The sequence below is a fragment of the Strix uralensis genome, chromosome 7, assembly GCF_047716275.1.
Source record: "Strix uralensis isolate ZFMK-TIS-50842 chromosome 7, bStrUra1, whole genome shotgun sequence".
NCBI lineage: Eukaryota > Metazoa > Chordata > Aves > Strigiformes > Strigidae > Strix > Strix uralensis.
Genome location: NC_133978.1, coordinates 42,507,648 through 42,534,449, shown reverse-complemented (window position 1 = coordinate 42,534,449; position 26,802 = coordinate 42,507,648). Strand labels below are relative to the sequence as shown.

Genomic DNA, 26,802 nt, shown 5'->3' with positions numbered 1-26,802 from the left:
TCCCCCGCGCAGGGGAGCACCCTCACTCGCCTGAGAGCGTTTCCATTTTGCTGGGGGCAGCTGAGGCATGGAGACACTCAGACACCATTGGCACCAGAAGCTAAAAGCTGTCAGTGGCACTTACAGAGAACCTGTCACCATGTATCGCAGCACTCGGTCCCTGCCTGGAGCTCTGAGCACCAGCCAGAAACCCTGTACCAACAAACCAACCACCTCCTCTCGTTTCATTAGTGCTCATTAGGAGGGTTTGCGATGGCACGTGGGAAGCTCTGCCAGCGGGATGTGGTATTTAAACATCACACGTGTAGCACACATGCAAAAACAGCCACAGAACTCACCATGAACAAGCACCCGCCTCAGGGAGCTCACGTCCGCGGGAGAAGAAACCAGCTGTGCAGAGGGGCATGGTGAAGCTTTCTGTTTGCGTGTCCCCCCGTGCCCCCCGCAGCCTACCCGCGCTTCAGAAATACCCTCAGATGAACGAAAAAGAAACAGAAAGGCACTGGGGAAACAAAGCTGAAGGCTCCTCCACCGCCCTCCAAATTGGCCACGGAGTCACCTGATGGCAGTCAGATGCTGCCAGTGTTTTCCGAGGGGCTGTTATGTGTTAGTTCAGGACTCTGGCGATGGCAAAGCATGGGCAAGTGCTCTGAACGCCCTCCTCACTGCAAATGTTCCCCTCAGTAAATCCTCAAGCCCCTTCTGTGCCATATATGGCAGTTATATACTGTATTATTGAGGTCGTCCCCCAAAATGCTCCTCTAACAAGCACAGGAACGATAAATTGCAGAGGCAGAGATTTGCCTTTGAATGATAAGTTTTGAAAGAAAAATGTTGATCAGGCCGGATAACGATTTGTAAGGGGGATTGGCTGTCAAACATTTATGTTGTAGTTCTCAAAACACAGAGAGCACAGCTCTGTGCAGGACTCAAACTGCTCCCCTCGGATGAGCTCAGGTCACGCCTGGAAGGAGGTGAAATGCCACATGACATGTAGAGCATCCAAGGAAAATAAACCACCCCAAAAACCTGGTTTTGCATATTATGGTTGGTTACTGCTTATGGGAACGGAGAGGGGCTGGTGTTTGGAAGACAGACAGTTTCTAAGAAGTAATTGCTTTCCCTGTCCTAGTTTCTCTCTCCTAATCACAGGCGGGTTTGTGCCGGGTATTTGGGGGAAGAGGGTTGCAATGATCTCCTGCAGGCCAAGAGCATCCTCCGTCCCTCCCTCTCCCCCTGGAGACCCTCTCCTTATCCTCCTCCTCCTCCTTCTCCTCTTCCTCCTTGTCCTCATCCTCCTCCTCCTCCAGCCCCTCTGTGCTACCTTCAGCCCTTCACAGCTTCTCCCCCACCCCCCCCCAAATCCTGCCCTGCTTTTAGGCATCTGGAGAACCCCCCAGAGCCTTAGTCCGTACCACAAAAGCAGCCTCAGGGTTTGGCAGGTGTCTGATGAGAGCGAACCATGAAGTGCAGAGTCCCAGGGCTGCACTGGTGGAGGAGCCTGAGCCTGAGCAGGACCCCCAGCCAAAGCCACAAAACAGGGGCACCTGCTGCTGACGTCCGTCTGTCCAGCGCCCCGGCCCCGCTCCCCGCTGGGAGGAAGCAGCCCAGACTGGGAAATATTTATTTATCGCCACAGGGAGAAAAAGAAATGGCAAAGACTACTTCTGCCCTTTAGAATAAAGGGAATGGTGGCTGGTCATCCCCCTTTGCTGAGCAGAGATCAAGCGAGACTTGAATACGGGCAGGTTGTTTTCTCCCTGGACCACACTTTTAGAGATGTCAAATCTTGCAGAAAACGCTCCTCCCAAATGGTTTTAAGGCACTCCAGTATAATAGGTGCTAACAAAAAGCAAAGTGTTTAAACAATCTGGCTATAAATCTCTGCTTTCAATTGCTCAGCTTTCATCCCCTGTCATAATTATTTATATTTTTATACACTGAGTTCCTGGACAGATGAAACCTCAACATCTAATGGAAAAAAACGAGCAGGAGGGGGAAAAAAAAAAAAAAGGTAGTGGAAAACAAACAAAAAAATCCTTCAATTCTCGAGATGCATCATCCAGAAGCAAACGAAGCACATGCCCATTTTCATCGCCCTGTCAGCACCCCGCTGGAGTCCAGGCAGGGCTCTGCTTTTGCCTCTCGCCCGCATGGGCTGCCCCCTCCCGCGGGTCCTGTGTCTTTTACCTCCTCTATTGAAACCCAACAGTGAGTCAGCCCAAAGCACACACAGTGCTGTGAGACAGCCCCCAGATAACAACACCAGGCAAATAAATAAAAGCAGACAAGGGTTTCCTATTCCAAAAGCCCACTTCATTGGTGAGAGGGTGAGGCCCGGGGACCCCCTGGGGAGAGCTGCTGCGGTGGCCCCGAGAGCCCCCAGCCCGCACAGAAACAGCCCGTGGCCTTTGGGGAGGGCAGCTGGAGTTATGGGATCACTGCTTGCTTGAAGAAGGAAAATACTTCCCTTTCAAAGCAGATAATAAACCACTGCCGGGGTTCTTTCAGAGTAAATCTTTGGCTTGTTGATGTGTAGAAATTTTTTTTCCCCAATTCTTTTTTTTAAGCCTAAGAAATGCGCTTATCAGTGCTGACAGGGAGGATAACATTGACATACAATGCACTAATTGCCAGTGAGGGTAACTTCCCTCCTCGGAAATATCCCGGCAAAGATTTCCAGGGTCAAGTCCAAAGCTGAAGCACGGATCTTGGTAGACAACTTGTTCTTGACTATTGCTTTAAGGAAGCATTTAATGTAGTTGACTCATCAATGAATTTCATGTCAAACACTATCTATGTTTTTAAATGTTAGCCATACATAACTATCGTATTTTTAAACATGATTTCCTTTTCTATATTAGATGTATATCTCTACTGAATTAACTGTATTAGATGTATATCTCTACTGCACTCAGTTGTGCTATTTTACTTGGTTTACAAACAACCCCCTAGTAAACTGCCTACTGTTTGGAGAAGATAATCTATTTTTGATGGTTTAAGCATGAGTGCTGCAAGCAGACTCGGTTTGTTTCACATTAGCTGTCCTTCAGAGGAAGGATGAGGGTTTCTGTTGGAGGCTAACTCTGGCACTGGTCAATTTGTTATTAAAATGTCAAATGTCCGTGTAAGGAAACATCTCCCTCCCTTTCCTCACCTCAAGCCATAAACACCTCAGCTCCTTTAGCTGAGTAAGAAACTTTGGGTTGATGCATGCCAGGGCCTGTGTGAGAAGTGGCTTGACTCAGACAGGGTCTGTTTTCTTCTGTATCATCTAGTATGAACATAAAACATGCAATGACTAAGAAGAGCAAGCTTTAGATGGAGTTTATTCAGTGTGTCCAGAGTTTAAAATGCATTTTTAAAGCTCTGCGGTCAGGAGATTTTGTTCTGCAGGAAGTATAAATGGCTTTTTAAAACACAAGCCCTGCTAATAAAAGAATCGCTCTTTGCACACCTAGAAAGCTGTGCAACCTTTTATTTTTAGCTTTTTTTTCTGCACTGTGTGCTGAAGTATCAGAGTCACCAGTAACTGGTAGAGCCTAAGCAGCCCATCCAGGAGCAGCGGGTTCTCTTTAAAGAGCCTTCAGAGGGAGGCAGGCTGTCCCCTCTGCATGCCCTCGCCTCACTCGCACACGTAGAACTGCCACATGAACCAGGCGGTCACCAAACAGCCATCCTGCCCGAGCCTTGCTCGGTAGAGTTTGGGTTACTCACTCCTATTGCTTCTGGGAACTGGCTACCAAAATATTTGGTCCCTTTAACTCAGCAAATGTTGGCAGAGAAAAGTTTGAGGGAAATCCCCGATTTAAAAATTGCTGCAGACCTTTGTCCCCGACTTGGGCAGTCGCTGCCACGGCCGGGGGCTGGGGCCCAGCAGCCCTGTGTGCCGCGTGTGCCACCGCGCTGGTCCCTGCACCACCGCCCACCCTGGCCCGTACCCACAGCCTTTGCACAAACCCCACAGCAATCCGCAGCAGGCATCACGGGCTGGGCTGCCGGGGCTCCCCGTGCCCTACCACCCCTCCCGCGGCCTGCGACGGCCCCCCGCAGCCCCTGCGATGCATCTTCCGGCCCAGGCTGGGGCACGCACCTCAACCCGCTGTTCCCATGGGCGCCGCTCGACTTCCACCACCCACCGCCCCTTCAGATCAGGGTGACGAGATCAGTCTGCGCTTTCGCAGCATGAAGAGGTTAAACCCAGAGGGAGAGGAACTCGGCTCCCTATCAGGGTGAGGTTTGATTGCTTTGGGAGGGGTGAGGTCCCAGGCGGATCCCAGTGCTGAGCCTTGGCATGACGCACGGGCCGAGCACGAGGGCGGCCGCTCCGACCCCCCGTGCAGCCCCGCGGGCCGCAGGGGTGTTTTAAAGCACGTGATGTCCTGGGGTACGCAGCAACCGTCACCCCCGAGGGGCTCGGACTGATGGGAGACATAGAGTGCGCCCAAAAAGCCAGCTACTGGGGTGTCCACGTGATGGACGGGCAACTCCAGCGGATCAGAAAAACCCACACTCATTTCACTAGTGTTCAGGCTGAAAACCAAGGCCAGTATCAGAAAAACTGGCCCTCCTCCACGCTCCTGCCTGGGGCGGATGGAGCAGGGTGATGTTAACCTGTCCTGGGATGTGCTGAGCATCCCTGGACGCCATGTAAGGGCCACAGGGCCAGCATGGGCATTCCCAGCAGAAAAAGTGCCAGTTTTTCTGGCTCTGCTCCCTGTCTCCCTGCGCCATGCTGGCTCCCGCTGAGAGCAGCCAGGGAACAGCATCAGCCCCCGCCAGGAGGGCAGCCCCCTCGCATTGTCTGTCAGTGCTGAAACAAGATCAAAACCAGAAGAAAACCCTGACAGCACTGCAACTGGCAGTGCAGCATTGGCGTGCACTGTGCGGGGCACCCCGGCACACGTGTGCCGATCCACCGCTGCTGCAGGGGAGGCTGCTGCTCCCAACCACCCAGGAGCCTGCCTATTCACTGAGTGGTTGTTTTCCACCCGCTGCCGAGAGCAGGGGGATAATGTGCTTACAGCAAGATAAAAACAACACAAAACTTCAAAGTAAAGCAAAGACCAAACCCTCGTAAACCACAGGGTAACACCTGGCATGGTCCCAGGTACCAGTCCCCAGGCCATCCCCATCGCCTGTTTGCAGAGCTCCTTCAGTGGGTCTCGGAGGAGCCCTTGGGAGCTCACAAAGCCAGATTATACCAAAGCAAGAGGATTTCCAGTCAAGGCACATCATCAAGGATGTCCTGCCAGCAGCTTATGTGCCTCTAATCTGCCTAGCTCATCAGCATGCCCCACCTAATTACAGTCAGGGCAATCCTGAGATGGGCAGGAGCTGGAAGAGGACATTTTGGTTTTGTGTAAATGTGATGCCTTTGTGTTAACCTACACCACCTGCAGTCGCTGACTCCATCACAGACAGTATTTTGGGGCATCCCAGCTAGAGCTGTAGTACTCAAATCACTATGGGAGAGCCACTACAGCAAAGATAGAAACAGAAGCCCAAGAAGGGCAGGGAACATTTTGCTCAAGGTAACAGAGTTTTCTGATTGGGACCTCCAAAAGTTTTGGGACTAAGGTAAAGCTTCTGGCTGGTCTTATTTTTCACCGCCTGAAACTACAGGTATGTCCACATTGTCCAGGCTACTGGAAAATCCCCGACGTTGCCGTGCCATCCCTCCCGGTGGGAAGCTGCTGCCCACGGAGCCGCCCATGAATCACCGCCCATAACCATGTGTGAGCTTGACATTTGGGAGGGCTTGGCAGCTGACCCGCACCGGGAAGCAGCCGGCTTCCAGCTCATTTCTTCTAGTGATTTATTGAAGGCGACTGTTCTTTTCAGGAACCGTGACTTAAAAACCTGTGATTTATGAAATCCCCATACGTGCTCTTGCTCCCATTACCCACGGATGGCTTCCAGCAGGGTTTCCCTGCTGCTGGCTGCTGGCCCCAGCCCCACACAAGAGCTGCACGCTGCCCTGGGCGGGAACCGGGATGCTTGTGGAGCAGCAGCTCACAGCCGTCCATTTACCACGCTCACCAAGCAACAGCATCTAAATTTAGTGCTTCATCTAATACCCTCTTTGGAGGAAGTGTCAATTTTCCACCGGGCGCAGGTTACCGGCGGGCTGACTGCTCGCTCAGTGACTGACCACAGCTAACCCACCCCCCAGCACCAGCCCTCTGTGTTTTGTCATGTCCCATCTCCTATAAGAGCGGGTTTGTTGGTGCAGTTGCTTAGATATCACAAAAAAAATCAGAGGTGCGACGAGAACCCAGCTCGGCGCTCTGAGGAACAGCCTCCCTGCAAACAGAGGAGCTTCAACAGCAAAATGCAGTCAGGGATTTCCACAGCATAGCTTATTCCTGCACTGCCTGCACTCGGGGGGGGGGAGCTCCCTCTCCGCTCACCCCTCAAAACACAGTCACCAGGATGACAGTGTTGCTGTTCTTGATGCTCATAATTTCAACATCTTACTGTCTTTTTCCCCACAGTCCCAGCACACAGAGCAAAACCACCTAGCAGAAATGTCTGCCTCAAAAAGAGGTGCACACTTCTAATCTTCATATTGAGGAGAAGGAAAAGAGACTCAAACCCATCAAAGGGAAACTCAAAGGGCACATAAAAGCCAAACACATGTTATTTAATCAACAAATCCCACAAGCTCGTGGTTTTTAAGCTCGCTTCTCTTTCAGCAGCCGCGCCGAGGATGGCCATGCTGAAAGAAGAGGGTGGCAGCTCCAGAGCAGGTTTCCCCTCCCGGCAGCTCCGTGGCAGTGGGCTGGGCTGGCAGCACCCTTGTCTGCCCCGGGCAGGTCCCGCGAGCGGGGGGCGAGCAGTCACCGGGGCAGCCCTGCTCCCCCGCCTCCAGCAAAGCCTCCCGCCGCCCGCGGAGAGGAGATGGGGCAGGAAGGAGCCCCAGCACTGGGGACGCGCACGTTCTCCTGGCAAGACAGATCCTCCAGTCGCTGAAACATTAAATAACTGAGGCGTTAAATAACTCATTAAATGACTCATCACTGATCCCACTGCTGGTCCCTCCAGTTTTCTGCACTCATTTTCCTCTTAAATCTCCCAGGACTGTGGAACTATCCCAGTTCCCAGGTAACCACCTTCAGGAAAGCTTTGTAGCCCTCATAGATACAAAATAAAATCTCAGCATCTGACACGAGTCAAGGCTCCACATGACAAAGAAGCAAAACCCCTTTTCTATTGTTAAATTCTGGGGAGGCTCATGGATGCCATGTGAATGTTTGAGGTTGGCAACCTTGTCTCTTCTTAATGGCCTCTACAACTTTTAAAGAAAATCACTTAGTTTTTCCACTGTGGTCATAGCTTCTCCAGCACAAAAGTTTGTTAACAGATGTTTTAATTCAGGAGACTCCTGTAGCTGTTTAGGCTAGAGCTAAGTTTTAAGAGACAAGTGTTATTTGCTTTTATGTTTAAGTTACTTGAAAGAAATTCACTTTGTGCCCCTTTAAAACGGTGCACCTGGGCAGGGCCGACCCAGAACTACCAGAGGAGGAGAGGGCAGGCACAGGCTTTCCTAACGTGATCAGCGTAGCACCCGATTACATCCCTCCCACTTCTGGAATATCAGCTGCAAATATGCACAAGGTTACGATGGCCGCTGTAATCAGGAGTTGATCAAGGAGTGATTAATTCCTACTGTGAATCAACGAGGTCGTTGCTTTGTAGGCAGCAACAATTTCCTTTTCTGTGATCCTGGCTGACTGCATCACAGGTAGCACTCAGGCTGAGGGGTGAGGTCCTTGGATTAACTCGGCTGAGGGGCCGAGGAGCTTCACTTGCCAGGTCTGGGAGTTAGTGCTGCAAAGGAACGGGGAGCGCAGCTGCAGGGCTGGGGGTGCCTGGGGGGACGGCGGCACTTTCATCGCTCTGCAGTGCTGCCTGCACTGCAAATCAAAACTATGCCTTGTTAAAGGGATGGAGGAACAGAATCCAAGCGATTTCTGGGTTTGGCCTCCATCTCTAATGGCTTTATGTTCAAACCAGAAAAGCGAAGGCACCATCTGCTGCCTTGTGCGCAGGGCAGCTCCTCACACGGCCGGGCTGGCTCCCCCGCCCAGACGGTGAGTCCCCATCAACTTCTGAAGGGCTCTTCTGAGAGGGCTGGGCCTCAGAACTTGATTTATTTTGAAAGGTCTTCAGTATAATGCATCAATTTGCTGTTCTGCCTTCAAGTCTGCTGTCTTTATTACACAAGGAGCCTTGAACACATTACAAATGGCTGCCCAACAAATATATATCATTCTCAGCAGCTAAGGAACAACAAACCAGCAATAGTAGTGTAGATCCTGGCCTGGCCTGTCAGACACAGCAAGGCAAAAGGCTCCTCAAATCACACCACTGTCACCCAGGCTGAGCAAATGCAGTGAAGGTCCCTCCCGCCACCCCTGGGCTGTGGCATCTGCACTGCGTCAGGCACAGAAAAATCCATAAGCTCAACGAAAGGACAAAAACAGAGCTTCTCCCCCAGCCACACGCGGAATTCTGGTCCCAGGGGGTCAGGAGCCGAACGTTGTGGTGGAAAGCGTGGCCCCGCGTGCTGCTGAGACCTGCCGCCCTCCTCCTGCTGCCCCAAGCCAGGCTCCACACTGGAAGAGCCCTTGGTGAGAACTGGAGCAGACGGCACTTTTCTGGGGCGGCTTTGAGGAGACCCCACTTTTTAGTCTCCCCCCTGGAGAAGCACAGACTCCTTCCCTCACCCCCCCAGCCCCTCCATCCCCCTTTCTGCTCACCTTAGCTGCCAGGATCTCCTCTTGGGATGCTCAGCACATGGGGACATGATGGGCAAGGCGGCTGCGAAGCCACTGGTGCCGCAAAGCCAGCCTGGCTCCTGCCGCGCTCTTCCCCGCAGAGGTGCCCGGGTCTGAGCTGCTCCTCCGCCACCTCCCACATCTCGCCACCATCAGACTTTGTCTTTGCTCGGCAGCACACGAGCGAAGCCAGAAAAGGGTGTCCTCACCTGGGCACAGCCAGATCGCTGCCTGCTGTGCTGCCTGGGAAGGCCGGTGAGACCAGGGCATGTAGAAAAGCCCCAGGGGAAGTCACCGGGAGAGCAGCCTGGGGCTGTGCCCCCCGCAGCCCGAGCCAGCCCTGCCTGGAATGCTCTGCCTAAGAAAATAGCACATAACTGCAATAAAGCTATTGCCGGAGCTTGCCATTAAGTTAGCACAACCCAATAAATGCAATTAAAAAGCCAAACCAAAATGCCTGAAATCCCAGATTTCTAGTAGATAAAAATTTCATTTATCTCCTTTAAGTAGATGATCTGAATTACTGGAATAACAGGCTCCCTATGTTTGTCCAGCTCATAAGTTCTGCTAAAGAAAAATGTTTATTGACCTAAGTAGCCCTTTCTTTTTCTCTAAGCCTTTCTGCAGCAGTGCATTAGTGATTCAGTTACTCAGTGCTGTATTTTAAGTCAAGTGAGTGGTAAATTGCTACCGTAGACATTAATATAATTTTTGCAAAACTGCAGAATTACTTTCAGATCTCATAGGGACGAGTAATTCATTAAGAGATCCCTCACAAAGTTTGGCAGCGCTTTGCTGTGGGTGTTAGAGCGACGCAGCGCCACCGAAGGTGCTCTGGACCCTCCGGTAAGGGCAGCGGAGGCGGGGAGCCGAGCGCCGTGCCAGGGCGTCACAGCACAGAGGGCACGGCCAGGACCATCGCTGGCACCGGAGACAACGCTCCTTCCAGCCCGAATAGCGGATGTCAGCACTAAGAACACATTTTCTAAACAGGAAAACAACACAATTGGACCGGAATGTGTTTCTTATTTTGTTCCCACTGCATGATCTCACTCCTCTTTATTTTTGGTCTCTCCAGACCATTCTGCACCTTCAGTTACCGCAGGTCAACAGCCCTTCCCCTTGCTGGTACCAGTGGCTGCTTAACTTTTACTTTTCAGCCCGCGCTTTGTCCCTGCAAAGCCGTGGCCCTTCCTGGCTGGGCTGGGCTGGGCTCTCCTCCATCCATCACCCAGTGCGGTTTTTCCCGTGGCAGGGTTGGTGAGGGTTGTCAGAGCCAGATCAGGGGGATACAGGCGTATGTCGACCGCCCTGGCAAGCCCTGCCCTTCCCAGCAGCACCTTCCCAGTCCGACTTCACAGAATCACAGAATCATCTGGGTTGGAAAAGCCCCTGAAGCTCCTCCAGTCCAACCATGAACCTCACACTGACTGTTCTCAACTCCACCACATCCCTCAGTGCTGGGTCAACCCGACTCTTCAACCCCTCCAGGGATGGGGACTCCCCCCCTGCCCTGGGCAGCCCATTCCAACGCCCAACAACCCCTTCTGCAAAGAAATACTTCCTAATAAATAGCCAGTCTAAATCTAATCGACTTCAATCGAGACTGTTGGGAACAGAAGTCCAGGTGACCTATTTCAGGGTGAAATGTGTTTGGAATGTCTTCTGCAGCAGATGCAAAGTACTTCTACAGCGCATGATTGTTGTACCCATCAACTCCCAAAGGACGGAAGTCCTGACTTCTGGCTGCGGCCACTCGTTCCCTCACAGAGAGAATCCCACGTCCCATTTTGCAGCGACAGATGACGTGTACGGGCAGCACTAGTAAACAACAGTTTTGTTTGCTGACTTGTAGCAAAGGGAAAAACCCAAAGCCCTGCACAAAAAATGCTTTTCTAAACAGAATGCTTTTCCACGTTTCCCAGAGAGACATCAGTGGTTCATAATAAAGGAAACGCTAGTGATCCTACCCCAAAAAGAGCATCCATCACCATTGTGCAAGCAACTGATCCGACCTGGCTGATCATAACTAATCCCCAGTGTCTGTAATGGGAAGGGGGAAAAAGACATTAATAATAATTAACATCTGTGATGGGAAGAACAGTTTAACCTTGAAATAAGGATGAATTTAGGAGCAAAGCAGGGACTGGGGGCATGGGGGAGGTCCCGTGTCTCCCTGTCCCTTCCTACTGTGTCCCACAGCCCAAGTTTGCTCCTTTGGGAGGTTCTGTGTGGATCCTGCCTGGCGCAGCAGTCCGACGCAGAGCCGGCTGACGTCTGCAGGCGGAGCAGGGCAGGGCCTGAGTCAGGCCTTTCCCACCTGCCAAATGGCCTTCTCCTGGGGGAAGCCGTGTTTTCCACGCCTCTGAACATAGCAAACCTTGTGTGGCCTGACACCGAACCCAGACTCTTCCCGACCACGCGGTTCTCCCCTGGCGAGAGACCCCGTTGCCCCCGCGCTGCGGCTCAGGTGGCCTGACGCCGGCTCGGCGTGCCGCTCCCTCGGGGGACAGCACCCCCCTTCCTGCTGGGACACGAGCAGCTTCTGCCCACAGCGCCCTACCCCACAGATAACCTCTTCCCCACCCCGTCCCGCGTGCAAGCACTGCGCCTTCCCCAGCCTGTCCAGTCCTCAACAGCCGTGGCTCTGGACGTGCTCCCCCCAAAACCCCATCCCAGTGCCTCGGGGACACCCCCATCACCTGGCAGGGACCACAGCCGGGGCGCAACCGAGGTGTGGGGATGGACGCGTCTCACGGTGGCTCCGAGCTCTGCACCACCGGACCCGCCACACCAACCGGCACAGAGCAAACGCCCCGCTTTTCCCGACAGCCCTTGTCCTGCCAGGATCATCCCAGACCAGACCTTTGCTGCAGAAGGGCTTTCAGGTTAGTCTGGACCTCTGGGGCCACCCCGACGCCCATCTCGTCACCTACAGCCTTGCCCTGGCCCGGAGAGCCGCTGGCACGTGGCACTCACTGTGCACCTGGACCCTGCGGCCGGTGCCCGGGGTGCATTACAGGGGACAAACTGGAGGGAAGGCGGCATCAGAGAGGTGAAACTCGTAAAAACTGGCGTTACATGTTCGATTCCCTGCGAGGAAAGGTTTGCAGATGGAGGCCGTGGAGTTTTCTTCCCACTGGGTATCAATTTGGCAGGGTGAAGCCGCCTCAGCGTAGCTTTTACAGCCATTTGTAAGTCACTCCAGGGACTGTATTGTATTGAACTTTTTTTTTTTAATGCAAAAGATTTTTTCAGAAAGAGGTCATAGATAGAAAGGTGAAACAGATGTTTCCAAAGGCAATTCCTGTCCAGACCCTTACTCCTATTTCTTGAAATTGCTGCAATTATCATACCAAGAAGTGTTTCATATGTCAGGGACGAAGGGCCGGGGCTGAGCCAGGCAGCCTTTATGAGCAGCTGACAACATGGAGCACCAGGAAGAAGAAACGACTTGTACATTGCAATAAACTTCATTAGTTCAAGCCACAGTGGAAACTGCCGCTTGGGAAACTGCCGATATAAATTTCGGTGCACACACAAGCCGTAATAAAAAGAAAGATAAAAAGCATTATATGAACAGGAAGGCCTCTGCTCCCCGGGAAATGCCTCCCACCATCCAAAAAGCAGGGAGGAGACCCCCTGCTGTGGCACAGCACCAGAGCCCTCGTCCCCCCAGCGACACCCGCGGGTGTGGGATGGGGCCATCCCCCCCCTCCCCACGGCACAGGGTGCTGCTGCTCCGGGCAGAGGAGGGGGCTCGGGGGGAAACCCGGGGGGCCCCCAACAATACCCCAGCGAAACCACGGCTAGAGGAGCACCCGCTGACACGATGGCATGGCAACAGCATCTTCTAACAGAGTCCTGCACGTGAACCTGCTGAGCGACTGAGATCAGAAACCAGCCGAGACAATAAAGAATGAAAATAGTAATTGTCCAATTTTAACACAGAGAAAGGGCAATACTTATTTAAATATTGAAATCAGAGGAAACAAAGCCAGTAAAATGATTCTCCAACTGGTTTAGTGTCATGGAACTCCAAATCACAAGATACTGTGTTGAAAAGTTAACTTCTAGAAAACAGAACAAACACTCCTGTGGCTAAAACCAGCAATCATCACTCAAAACACTGGCCTGTAAATTAGCCCTGAAGTGTTTGGGCAACTTCCTTGGTAGCCAGGCCACTTCGTAAAGGTCCATAAGGATGTTTCCTGCATTCTCCTTCAGAAGCAGGTGGATGCTGAGCCAAAAGCTCCTCACCCGGACACGGGACGGCTTTTGGCAGCATGTCCCGGTGACACAGCGCCCGCGGCAGCCGCAGCCCCGGCGATGGTGACCCGGAGGAGCTGCCGCGGGCACCAAGGACCCTGCGGGGACACGCTCCCGGCCGGGGAGCTTCCATGAGTTTGGGGGTTTGTGATCCCTTTGCGTTTTCCAGTGGACACACAGACATTTCACAGGGAATGTGTATGATCTCACTTTCTCAGTCACCTTTTGAGGGACTTCAGAAGAAAACAACGTCATCTGTGGAGTAAAAGCTGAAAACCACTGAATTCCCCAAAAAAACCACTTTTGTGCTCCCCCATTACAGGCTTTAACACTTAATGTTGCTCATACAAGCCCCATTCTCCCCAACTCCCCAGGGCCACTACCCCAACTACATCCATCTAATTCAATACACACTTACTTACACTGAGTTATTCCCGAATTTAAAAGCATCTTCCCCTAACTGAAATTCACACACAGATCTAACTCGAGAAGGTTGCACAGGCTCTTAAGTTTGTTTTTATGTTTTAAGATACACTTGGGAGAGCAGCACGCACCTACACAAGCGGCTCTGAACCCCCGCGTGCTCGCACCCTCTCCCTGCCAGGGAAGAGACCCAAATTCTAAAATTATCCGCTCAAAATGAGCATTTTCACAGCCCACTTTGTATCAGCAGTCACTGAGTAATTCACAGCAGATCTAAGATTAGCTAATGAAGCACAGTGACTCATCAGCCAAGCCTCCGCGCCACTGGGAAAATTCAATTTTTCTTTAGCAACAGAGCTTCAGCTGTGGAAATTATAAATAAATACAGTTTGGAAAGGCTACAGTAACGTGAGGATTCTTGGTTAGAGCTCACTGATACAGATATTTGTGCCCATGATGCCCTTGTACCAACCCCATCGCTGATCACCTGCGATAGCGCGGGATCGTGTCCGGGACTTTCTGTGGCAAAGCCGAGCGGGAGCGTGCGGTGACAACGCACCAACCAGCTAAGCCTGATCCCAAACCACTCATTAGCTCACACCCATCAGCAAATTAGAACCATGCAGAATCATTACAGGCTGCTACAAACGACGTTGTTGAGCAAAATGATGGGGTGGAGGAAAGTCATGAACGGACTCAAAGCAGAGAGGATCCCCGCCCCCACACTGGCAAGAAGACACCAAACAACACCAAATTTCAGTCCCCGGCGCAGCAGGGCCCCGTGGCCCCCCTGAAACGGGACCCTCCGCACCCCTCGGGGCCGCTGCTGTGGCCTCACACACCTTCAGCGTGGCACCGCCGACACCAAGGGTTTTCAGCAAGGAAAAACAAAGACTCCTTCCCTTCCCTCCCCTCAAGCCCCTCGGCAGGGGTTGCTCCGTATCCAGTCCAGCTGCACTTAAGATTCTCTGTTTCGACTATATTCTGTTTCAAGCCACAGTAGGCTTTGGTTATCAAAGCCAAATGCTTCAGGTTTTAGTGTCTAATGAAAACCAGCTTACAATTTATGTGTTTTTCCTGAGAAATTAGGTTTAAAAACAACTTGCCCAACTCTGTGTTTTATAATATGCACTTAAAAAAAAAAAAAAAATTGAGTTTAGGGGAAAGAAAATATTTTCCATACAAGACAGACGTTTGATTGGATTAAAGCAAGCTTCCCTTTTAATTAGGCTTGCTGGAGCACCACTGGAGTCAGGCAACCGTGTCTAACTCTCCGCGATGTCCATCAGCTCGGACAACCCCCACTGCCCGCGCTTGGGCTGGTCCCTCCCGCGCAAACCGGAGCTCAGAAGCACTGAAATTCAGAGTGACACTGCGCAAGAGAGGGGCTGCTCCCCAGCCGGAGACCCCGGGCCCCCCCAGCTGCTGACGCTGGGGGGCTCTCCCCAGCCTCACAGCAGAGCAGACACAGAAGAAACCACATCAAGGCTGCTTAGAAGTCCTCTGCTACAAGCAGTAATAAAAAAAGGATAGTAGTAATAATCTTAAGATCTAGTAAAATAAGAAAATTACTACATAGGGGAATAGCAGAACTTTCTTTTGCCAGCATAAAGCTACTTTCATCTTTAAAAGCAACTGTTCAACTTCCCACTTTCTCCGACCTATGAAGGGATACTGTGCCTCAGGATTACTGCTGTAAGGCTGCAGCCAAGCCAGGAGGACAGATCAACGTAAAACTGTTGCTGAAATCCAGCATGTTCATCTGTAAGGATGTTTTCCCACAGGGAGTGATTGAAAAACCTGTGAAAACCAGACCGGTGCCAACAGTGACTCAAACGCATCGAGAGACAAAGGGTAGTGCTGCCATCCCGGGCTGTGCCCGACGCAGGGAGCTTTTACTGACTCTGTTTTTTTGGGACAGCCTTTTCCGTTTCTGCTCTGCTCTGCTCTTTTCCCCTATTCAACATTAGGTCAGGAAGAAAGTCGAAATTTTGCAAAGTCAAATTACGAGAAACGTTTACTTCAGGTCGGTGGAAAAGCCTGAGAAACCCCAAAGCTGACCCACAAAAGCGAAGGTCAGCAGGAAGGTTTCCTGCAGGCAGCACCCAGTCCCACCCGCAGCGCTGCCTGCGCGGCTGCAGAACCAGAGCCTGCTCTTCCAAACACCACTTTTTCTTAATTTTTAAGGCTGTTCTGCTGTACGAGGTGTTTCAGGGAGGCGCAGGGACATCCCCTAAAGCAAGAGGCACCTCAGCAGGCAAGAGGAAGGGTGTTGGGGTGCGGGCAGCCCCTCGGCAGACCTCGGCTTTCCCTGCCTGGACCAAGACCCCGTCAGAGCGGGGAGGACACCTGGGAAGGGCCCGAACGGAGAACGGAGAGCAGAAAAGCGTGAAACTGGAAGAGAGACAAAAGAAGAAGCTTTGCGAAAACACCCCAGAGGATATTTAGGCAGAAGCAGGTGCTGTGATGGTTTGCCACCATCACGCCAGGCTCATAGTCCCCTCTACCCCTGCGACCACCGGCACAAGGGATTTGTGTCGACACGGGGCTGCAGCAAGCGTGGCAGGACCTGCAGAGCACCGGCCCTGAGGCGAGCCCGGCCGGGAGGGCAGCCCGGCCACCCCCTGCACCCGGGAGGGGCGGAAACGAGCGACCGCAGCCCCGCTCCCACCGTCAGCCGTCCTGGCAGAACCCGGCGCGGGGAAAAGCCGTTGGGTTCTGCTGGGGACGCTGCTGGGGCAGCTGGTACGAGCGCTCCGGCAGCTCCGCCAGCCCGTAACGGCATGGGATGGGCACTGCACTATCAGCCACAATAAAGCAACCGGTAAAAATCTCATCAACGCTTTAGGGTCCCTGACAGAATCAAAACCGTGGGGTTTGTTATTCTGTAAGTCACTCGGATGGCTTTATTAGCACAGAGCAAAAGGCTATTTAAATAGTGCATCACTACAAGCCACAATCCCAACACCAGCTCAGCAAAATATCCTTCCCCTTATAGCTAAGCCAGCCCGCAAGGGACCCTGTCCTTGGGGTACCCCCATGGGGGCACCCACCGCAGGGTCCCCACCCGGGCCGTACAGCTGTACTTACCAAAGGGATTAGTGTTAACCCAGGCAATGAAGCGCAGCAGTCGGGGAGACTGTGGCTCCCTGCTCGCCCTCTCCCCGAGGGCAACCCCCGCTCTCCAAGGAACGGCATTGCAGCGCTGTCACCGGCAGCTCCTGAGTCAGCCCACGGCTCACCAAGCAAGACAAACTATTAAGTTAGGCCACCTACACTGCCAGCTCCTTTGAATAAATTTAGTAAGTCAGAAAAGATAAGGATACAAAAATTTGGTAAGAACTCATGGTTTTGAACAGAAATAACCAGACTTCCTCTCCAGTTGCAGAAAATACCGTTTCCCCTGGGGTCGGCAGGACTGCCAGCAGGCAGCAGCTGCCCGGGGTGGGGGGAGCCCAGGTACCGCAGGGCGCTGGGGGGGCTTTTGGGATGGAAACCTGCTCACAGCACGTCAGACATGAGGCCAAGGAAAAGGGATGTGGATTATGTGCACAGAACTTAGTCTATAGGTTCCGAATATTAGCAAAATGCCTTGTTACAAAAAGCACTGATAGGTTCAGTATTGGTTTGAATAACGTCAGAATAAAATACTGACTCCCCCCGTGAAAAGCATCCTAGACTCTGCAGGGCTTGCGTTTGGAGATCAGCTGCATGTGCTGAGGCACAGCTGTCGGGCTCAGAAGGAAACCTCCAAAACCACACTGCAGAGCAGCGGAGACTATAATAAGCCTTTCATGTAACTAGAATTGAAATGGACTAAAGGCGGCCCACCGTTTCCTAAAGCCGTGCACAAGTTTTCAAAGTATAAGGAAGGAAACCTTAAAAATGGAACAAAAAGTGAAGTTTCGCCACGCACAGGAATTTGCTAACGACATTCAATGGGTAGTACTGAACCGATTACAGAGAATACTGAAGACCACTTTCTATCCCTGAACATTGCTGTTTAGGTTTTAACCCAACGGAGCTTATCCTCTGACAGAATAAAAGATTAAAGTAAGCCATTCAAACTTTGCATTATTAAAAGTGACATTTAGAAACCTCTGTATCAGCTTTTAAAAATCAGTTAGGAAATGAAACATCATGGTGCTCTTGGTTTATGCTCTTGCATTTGCTGAGAAATTATTTTCATTTATCTGCATAACAGCAGAGGTAAAAAATGCAATTCACTACAAGGTTTTTGCTTTAAGCCTTGCCAAAACCAAAGAATCATCTTTTCACTGAGGTGAAGCGAGCCAGCTTCTTCAGCTCCCAGATGCAAAATTGTGTTTTTTCTTAGGGCACTGTTCGAGGCCGGTGTTTAAACCCAGCTCTGGCCCTGAGCCACCCACTCAGAGCAGGCCCCCAGTGTCCCATCCACTCACGTGTCCCCTAAGCACCATCTTCTCCATTATCATGTTTTTACTGAAACTCTGTGGCGCTTCTTAGTAAAGTGGCAAAAATCCAGTGACTCACCTGCAGTGCTTAAATTCCATTCACTGCTTCACTCTTTGAGCTGGTGCTGACAGACACACGCTCATCAGCCATCACAAGGGTGACTGGCACAAAAAGGAGTCCCAGCACATGGCACTCCCCTGTCCTCTTTGAAGGAGGGTCCCTCCCCAGCCCTCCCGGCAGAAAACGGCACCAAACCAGCTCCTGGAACCCTCCCAGAGCCGACACAGGACCTGGTGAGGGTGCACACTGGTATTTTCCCCCTCTCCGCACTGGCAAGGAGTCTCAGGCAGTCGCAGCCCACTGTTTGCTTTCCAGAGGGCCCGGCAACATTGGGAACATCACACGCCCAGCTGTGAGGGTGGTGGGAGCTGCCCCTGGGTGACAGGGGTCTGGCAGGACACAGCAACCTGCAAGGGAACACTGCGGGGCATTTCTGGAGGGATGTGGCCACCGCTGCTCTGAGGGCACGAGCTGACAGTGACTGTCAGGGCAGACAGGTTTCCACCGTGCAGCTGAACATCTGGCAGACCAGAGTTTTACTGCAGAGCCAAATGATTGTGGGGAAAAATCTCTGGGACATCCCCTCTTGAACAGCTCCATCCTGGGGCACGCATCCAGCAGCAGACGGGCGCTGGGCTCGCGCTTACCTTCTCAACCCGCCTCGCCTTCCAAGCCTAGAGAACACCAGCAGCCCCAAGCGTGGGGCTCCGTGAGGCTCCTCACGCCCAGCAGACTGAACGCCTGGTCATCAGGATGTTTCTGCCTGTTCGCGGGGCTCGGGTGACATCTGCGAGCCTCCTTGGGACAGCAGCCAGGCCTCGCCTGTTGCTCTTGGCACCCCCTTCAACCATGGAGCAGCCCTTTGCTGCAGGGGGAAGCAGACAAGCGCTTTTCCTGAGCGCGTGGGGGAGCGGGGGCTTCATTATTTTTGTTTTGCCTTTATTTTTTAAATGAACAGAAGGCTGCTTGTAACATCCTTCAGCTAACTGCTGTAATGCTACGGCCAAAAAGCTTGACACTGCTTTTTGGCAGGGATTTTGTACAATAAAGAACTGTGTGAACAGAAAACACAAAAACTACCTCACAGAGCCATCAGCTAACCCGAGGCCTAGCTCGAGAAATTGCTAGGAAAAAAAAAAAAGCCCACAAAGAAACTCCTGAAGACGGACAGACAGGGGCTAAGAAAGGTAGGACTGTTTTCTCGGAGAGCGGGAGCGCTCGCTGCACAAGAGCACCTTTGCCAGCCGTGCCCTCTGTGCCGGAGATGGGCGCAGCAGATGCCCAGGTAAACAGCTGCTTCACAAACGCTTTACACAAGGTGCAGAGCACACTCCCTCGCTATATACTGCTGTCCTTCTTACGCTTATTTTTGGAAAACAGGAAGCTTATTGATTTGTTTGCAGAGGTGGCCAAAATTGGTCTTGGGAGACAGATGTCCTGTTTCAGCACTGCACTTTGGTCTGCGTGCTTTACACTGCAGTCTTCCAACTGTTTTAAGGGAAATATATTTGACTCATTGTATGCTCCTACTGAGACTCGGCAGAAGGGGTTTTTTGGTGTTGAACTCTTCTTGTTAAACTCTGTTGTTAAACAGAAAAGGGAAGCTCTGACCTCTCTCGCTGACATTCACAAGACCACAGTATGAGCCAGCACGAACCAGGCCAACGCCAGCTTGCACGTTTTCTGATCTGCTCGTTCTTGGAATTTGACAATAGCTCATCAGTGTTTGCTGCAACAGGGTATGAACAAACAGGAAGCAGAATCTGTGCAACGATCCTGTAGCTTGAAGGCCACTTCTACATGCAGACAACATTTAACCTAGCAGGGGAACTGTTTTCTCCAACATCAGAAGCGACAGATTAACCACAAATTAATGTTTCTAGACTGAGGGAATCCAAGGGAAAGCTAGACTAATACAAAACCAAAAAAATTAACCGATAGAGTTTCAGAAGCTTGTCTGTAGGAGGTCGCTTTAGTTTGTAAACCATTTGTACTCTGAATTTGGTACAAAAGCTGTAGGCTTTCTGTTTCTTAAAGGCCACTAATCATTTCTGGCCACTTGAGAAGATGAAGATCCTTTCTATCCAACAGCACGTGTTCACGGGGCCTTAAATTACACTCGTCGGCTAGGTGCGAGCACAAAAGTCAGTTCGAAACGTTAATTGTTGGAGGCATTGGGCTAACCACCCACCTCCACGCACGCAGCGTGAGCCAGCCCAGGCTGTGCTGCCTGCGGGTGGCGTCAGAAAGCACACACTTAGGACACAAACCCACCCACGTCACCGGGTGAGTGCTTGTTCACGTACCTGAAAACACCGAATCGCTCAGCTCTGCAGTAAGCGCCAGGACAAAGCTTTAGCACAGGCAAGGACAGCCACATAGTTCTGTGTTGCACATTTTCCAAGTTTTAATAGACACAAAAGTGAGTCCATTGTACTTAAGACACTACAATGATTTCATTCTATTGCATGTCCTGCTCCAATTACATTTCTCAGAGTACAGTATTGAGTAAAAGTTTGGTAGCTTTAAAATTAACAAGTGTGTGAAATCTGTAAGTAAAATAAGCAGCAGCAGTAAATTTTTGGATTTTATCAAGAATAGCTAACTTTTAAGTAATAAATACATTCCGAGTTGTGGTTTTTGCTGTTCTCCTAGTTCATTGCCGTATGACTCGTCAAAGTCTCACTCTAGGGTAAGATATCCTTAAGACTCTCCCGCCAGGCTCACACCAGAAGAGCCACCTAACACCAAGTCCCGGTGCCTGTCACCTGTCCCAGATGAAAAGCAGTGCAATCTGACGAGGAAACTCGTCCTCCTGCCACGCGCACGGCAACCTCCAGATTCTCCTGGGGAGCATGTCAGGATGTTTACAGACTTCGTGACCCTCTAGAAGAACAGCTGTGCTCTTATCTTCTGTTACCTTGAAGAAAGTGAAAGAGGGAGAGGTTACTGCAGGCGGCACGGCACGGACCGGCATTATCGGCGAGGCACACGCTCCGGGTTTCCTCTAAATATAGCCAGGAATTCTCCTGCTCCCAGCTGGCCCGGCAGGCAGAAACAGCAGCAGCTACAGCTTTGGAAGAAACTCCTTAAGTTAACAAACCCGAAGAGTGGGAATTTGCTCCAAGATAGAGGTGATATAAATTTCAGTGACGATAATAAATCTTCAGTCTCTGGCTTAAAGACTTTTAAGTCCTGGTTCAGGGTGGGTTACTGTAGGTTAATCTGCCACGAGTCCCTACAGAGAGCACCATGTGAGGAACATCTGCCTCCACTTTTCAAACACAATCTATAAAATAGGATTATTTTCCCCTTGAGAGCAAAGCCGTACAGAAGCTTTTCCAAGTACCTGGAGCTGCTCAAGACACCGACCGCTGCTGCAGTGCCCGGTCGCGTGTTAATGAAGAGGCAGAGCAGCCACGTCACCACCTCCCTCTGAAAGACACCCCGCTTTCCCTCAGACCCCCATCCGCCCCAGGCTCCCCTGCCCACCTCAAACCCTGCTTGTTCTGGGCCGCAGAAGCAAGCGTGTGCCCCAGCAGCACTACGGGTCACGGGATGGCCTGTGGCTCTCCCAGGACCACACAGCCCCCTGAAGGCGGCTGCATCCGAGCACACCCGACCACGACTGACCAGCCCTTGGGCAGGAAGAGCACGCGAGACGCTCGTTCGGTGTTCAGAAGTGCAAAACCACGCACTCCAAATCACAGCCACCAAAGGGTGCCGAAGCTACCCACACGTGACGCGCCACGCTGCTGTCGTCCAGCCAGGCTTGGAGAGACACAGCTACTGCAGAGGGATGGGCCCGTCAAAACGCAAAACTAGGGAAGACAAGAAGTCCTCATCCTGGAGCACAGAACATCCTCATCCTTGCACGCAAGAGGTACTTGCACCGGCCCTCTAAGTCAGGTTATGGAGTGGAAGCCTTGAAAGAGTTTGAAGTGAGGACCCACTTGTCTTCAAGATCAAGTCAAGAAACTAGAATACACGTGAAACAGCTCAGTGATGCAGAAATGAATGAAAAAATGGCACGGAGATCTACACTTGCACTTTTCAACTGCAAAAGCACCCCTGCACCACACTTCAAATGCAATTCAGTTTGAGCCAGTGCAAGAGTCTGACCAGTCCTAACACACGTCCTCGCCAAATCAACCAGCATGGCCCAGTCAGAACCACAGGCTCAAAGCTGTGTTCCCAACAAACAGGATTGATGCTATGAAGCAAAAGCTCAAAGACCTTTAGAAATCCCTCGCAGCTGAGGTTTGTGACTTGCAAATACAGAGCACAATCAACCAAGAGCATCAACAGCGAACGCAGGAAGATGATCACATTTCCAACGCTGCTGAAAACGCAGCACCACCTCTTCTGCGGGCACGGAACCAAAAGCAACAGTGATTTGCCCAGACTCAGCATCCAGAACGATCCTCAGTATGGCCCATACAATTGAGACTTCAAAGAGCTGATTCAACGCACCATGAACATCTACCCGAAAACCTATATTCCAGAGAGGGACTGCGATCGGGTTTCATAAACTCCTTCAGTATTTAGCAGAATCACGCCGCTCCTAAGAAACTGGGATGTCTCACAACAAGGCTCTATTACCTATAGTTGGCAGAGTATAAATTTATACTTAATCTTGGAGGAGAATCTATTCATTCACCTTCTGATGCAGGGCAAGATTTCCAAGAGCACACAACAAACTCACTTGCAGGTTTATTATCTTACAACTACCAAAGACTCAGTGAGGTCCACGGACTGGGCAGAATATCCCTCAAATGTTTTTTGCAGAAAGCTGACCCTTTGGAGACAGATTACAGACTGAGAATATTTGGTCTAAACAGGAAAAAAGCGCATTTTTTTGTTGAGGAGGTAACAGCAAGCCCTCAGGCTGGTTTCATTGTTTGTGATTTCCACACCTGGAGGAAGGAAGCATCACAGCAGAAGCTTGAAGCCAAACAACCTCCCAGGGAAGGCCTCAGTGCAAGGGCAGACACTGGCCTGTCACAGGGACAGGGATGAGGCTGAGCTGCAGCTGCTCGCCGGGATGACCTGGGGGCAAAGATGGGGGATTCTCTCCTCCGGGAGCAGAACAGCCAACTGCTCTAAAATAGCTGATGCTCCACATCCTGCAACGTGGAAACCTCTCCAGCCTGCCCAGCTCTGCATGCCCATGGGCACTCGTCCCTGGCCTGCAAACACAGGGCTCCGCAGCCCAGGCTCGGCAGGGGCAGAGGCTGCCCCCACACAGCCCAGGTGTCTGTTTTAAGCAACCTCCTGAGCAGACCCAGGGGCTCTCAACATGTGTTCAAGAGGAGCAACACAGCTACAGTCACTCATACGGTCTCACTTCGTCGCTGGAAAAATCCAGAGGTTTCTGTTAATAAAACATAATCTTCAAGATGGAGCAGCGGCTTAAACACCTTATTCTGGACATGGCTGTAGCCTCGAAACACGTATGAGTAACGAATACATAACAGACTGACTGACTCAGGACAACGGCATGACCCGCAGCCGGCGCGCTAAGCTGCATGTGGAAAGGAAAGCCAAGAAAGCTCTCCTGAAGCCAAGCGCTTATTCATAACAAAAAAAAATGAAGTTTTGGATCAAATAAAGCCATTCACAAATTCAGATTTACCTGCTGCAGCGAGTGCAGAAAGCTGATGTATCTTTGAGATCCCTGCATCTCGAGGGTGTGGATGCACCGGGACCCTGCTCGCACCCGCTCACGGGATTTATCTGCCCTGGTGGGTCGAGGCGCAAGCGCAGGACACCCCCACACCCCCTCCCGCCCTCATGAGAGCGAGGTGCAGCACGAGGCGGGGTTCCTGTGTGTCCCGCTGCGCCGCTGCCACCAGCCGATGCTCACAGACCAGCTCCAGGCGAGGACTGAGACACACGCACACGTGACCGAGCCGGAGCTCGGGACCCATCTCCTTCAGGCGAAAGGTTTCTCTGGAGCACTGAAACCCTCTCCTGTCCCAGCTCGGTGAGCGGCACAAGCCCCGCTTACCCCGCGTGTCCCAGCAGGTTGGGAAGCCATGGTAGCAAGAAGCGGCTTATTTTGAGGAACAATTTCTAATTGTATCGCAATTAACAGCGGGCTGTAATTGAGCATCACCAAACCACTCTTTTTTGGACAGAGAGCAGCGAGGCAGCCCTGGCTCTAGCTTGGGAGGATCAAGCGGTCGTATATTCCCACAGCCCTGGGGAGGGGGGACAGGGCCCAGGGGACCCCGAGCCCCTCTGACAGGCAGCCGACCAGCTCCGCCGCGGCTCGGTTCCTGGAGATGGAACCTGCCAAACAGCCCCAGGTGCCTGTGGAAGGGCAGAGAGGCTGCTGCTGGCCGCAGTCCGGGGGAGTCCCTCCTTCCCGGGCCTTCCTCCAGCGGGAGGAGGGCTGCAGTGGGTGGGGGTTACTGGATCACTGCTGGGACCCCCGACCTGCTGGACGGGGCTTTGGAACCGTCTCCGACTCCCAAGGCATCAGCATCCAGCTGACTTGAAAAGGGTGGCAGCTATGTTCTCCAATTTAAACCCCATCACCCGAGCACCTCCCTGAAAAATCCTCTATCAGGTTCGAGAGTTTTCTGCTTTTGGAAAGGGTTGCTTTCTGCATGAAGAAAAGGCTCAAGCTGTTGGCTTGAATCAAAATAGAGCAAGTCATCATTCGTAAGGGAAGTTAAACCAGCAATTTTGCTACAATTGATTTCTTCGGCCACAGAGAGCACACAGGAAATATGCTTTATAAAGAAAAAAGTCTGTCTGATCCAACAATAGCAAGGATCTAATGCAGATTAAACAGCAACAGGTATGTCAGTTAAAAGCTTCACTCTTTCAGAAATTAACTTAATGAAAAAAAAGCCTTCATTAAAAAGACACCCTGCTCCTCCCTTCCAGAGAGACACACATCCCAGTGACCAAGATACGAGGACATGACTAACGCAGGGCAGCTGACGGAGGTGGTGTGGGAACGGCTTGGGCACACAATGCCAGAGAGCACTGGTGACCCTCTCGCTACAGCGAGCAGCCACACGTGGGCCCTCGCCCCACGCTGCATCCGTAGGGACCGGAGCACCAGGGGCCTTCTGCTGCCCGCAGCACTGGGGCTGACCCGGCAGCAGGCACAGCCCTCCCCGGCAGATCGACGCTGCCGGCGGTGAGCGTGGCAAGGTCCCACGCTGCACCTGCGCCGGGGCACAAACGGCACCAGGAGAAGCAGAAGGGCACTTTCCGACTGACAGAAGAGCTGGAGATCCGTGGTGCAGGGACTGCAGGTATGAAGAGCACAAGCGCTCCCAAAGTCAAGGTGTTAAGCCCCATCTCTGTCATCACTGCTGGACACCAGAAGCCTATTTCAGATGGACGCAATCTCAGGATGGGGAAGAGTTCATCAGCTAGCTAACACAAAGCCCATATATTCTGTAAAGGTACATACAGAGTGCAAAACATGCATCCAGCAGATTTAAAAAAAATAAACCAGGCACCAGCCCATCCTCATCTAGTTTTCAGGACACCAGCAAGCAGCTGCTTCCTTAAGCCTTTGACCAGGCAGACGTTTGCCACTCAGCCCACAACTGAGCTTGATCCCAGCTGCAGTGATGGGTACTTAGGGAAGCATCAAGGCTGAAAAACAACAGTTTGCAAGCTTTTCAACATTTAAGCATCTCCAGGTCGATTTTGGGGTTTAAAGTCCTACCTTTCACACCTAAGTGTTAAACTGTCACCCAGTTGAGTCAGCAGGGCTCCTCCCCAGCTGAGCAGCCACATCAACAGCACACGGCTACTGCACCAACATCTTGTTCCTCCGGAGGAGAGGAACCAACAAGCACCTTTCTCTACGCAGACCTCTCCCCAGGTTTTCAAATATCCCCTGTTCCTTCTCGGCACAAAGCAGCCTTTGTATGTACAACCTGGAGGTGCTCAACACTTTGCAAATAACCTGTTTAACTGCAGCAGAAGGGGCTGAGCTCCCCAGCTTCACCCAGAGAGGGAAAAGGGCTCCCCTCAAGAAGGGCTTCACCCCTTCAGCTGACCAGTGCCACTTGCTCCGAACTGCACGTCAGCCTCGAGTCCCACCCCGCCGAACTTGCCCTGCCCGGGGTGAAAAGGGGAACGGCAGCCACTCCATTTGAGTTTACAAAGGAAACAACTCAAGAAACGCAATTCAGGAAAGGCTGAGGAAATCTCATTTTCACATGATTTGTACAAGTTTTCAGAGAAACCAGTTTCCAGGCGCTTTGTCCAGGCAGCTCTGCTGGCCACACAGCCCGTCCCTGCCACCCCGGGAAGCGGCTCCACTGGAAGCGCCGAGCCCCTGGCCCAGACCCCACTCCCGCATGGCTCCGACCGGCACCGAGCGCGCAGCAACGCTGCCGAGGGAGGAACACCCGCCCTCAATGGGCACGCTCGTCTAGCCCAACTAGCAGATGCCTACAGCTCCAGGTGGGGCCTGGAGACCCTCAGTCCCAGGCGCAGCTTGTCGTGCTTCCAAGGGAGTTGTTAAGCCCTTCGGCTGATACAAATCTCCTTCGGCAGCTGAAGTTACAGCTCACGTAAGCAGATCGCCTTCTTGGGCATCTGCGCAGCTCATCTGCGGTTAGAAATAGCACAATGTATGGCCTGCTGGCATTTCCAAAAAACACACCCGGGAGCAGAGCATGGAGAGAAAGAGGGGCAACAGATGGCACGAGCGGGGAGAAGCAGCAGCGCGGATCTGGATGTTTCCAAATGCCGTCACAGCGGTCACAAGGCAAATGTGCAAGCGCTTTTGGGACCAGGGAGACCAGCAGGATGCCACCAGACTTGCAGCCCCAGACACCCTGCGCTGGGGCAC

General features: G+C 52.1%; 1 protein-coding gene across 2 annotated transcripts in view; it reads right to left on the bottom strand.

Moving 5' to 3' along the window:
* The window catches only part of PWWP2B (PWWP domain containing 2B), a 54,386-nt gene that overhangs the window by 13,578 nt on the left and 14,006 nt on the right, over positions 1–26,802 (bottom strand). Inside the window, exon 3 of one of the 2 annotated variants that reach the window (XM_074875608.1) lies at positions 20,352–20,889. The exons of the other annotated variant lie outside the window; for it this stretch is intronic. The gene's annotated coding sequence lies outside the window, so the exon portion shown is untranslated. Of the gene's footprint in view, positions 1–20,351; positions 20,890–26,802 lie in introns of those variants that run through there. 2 annotated transcript variants of the gene reach the window in all.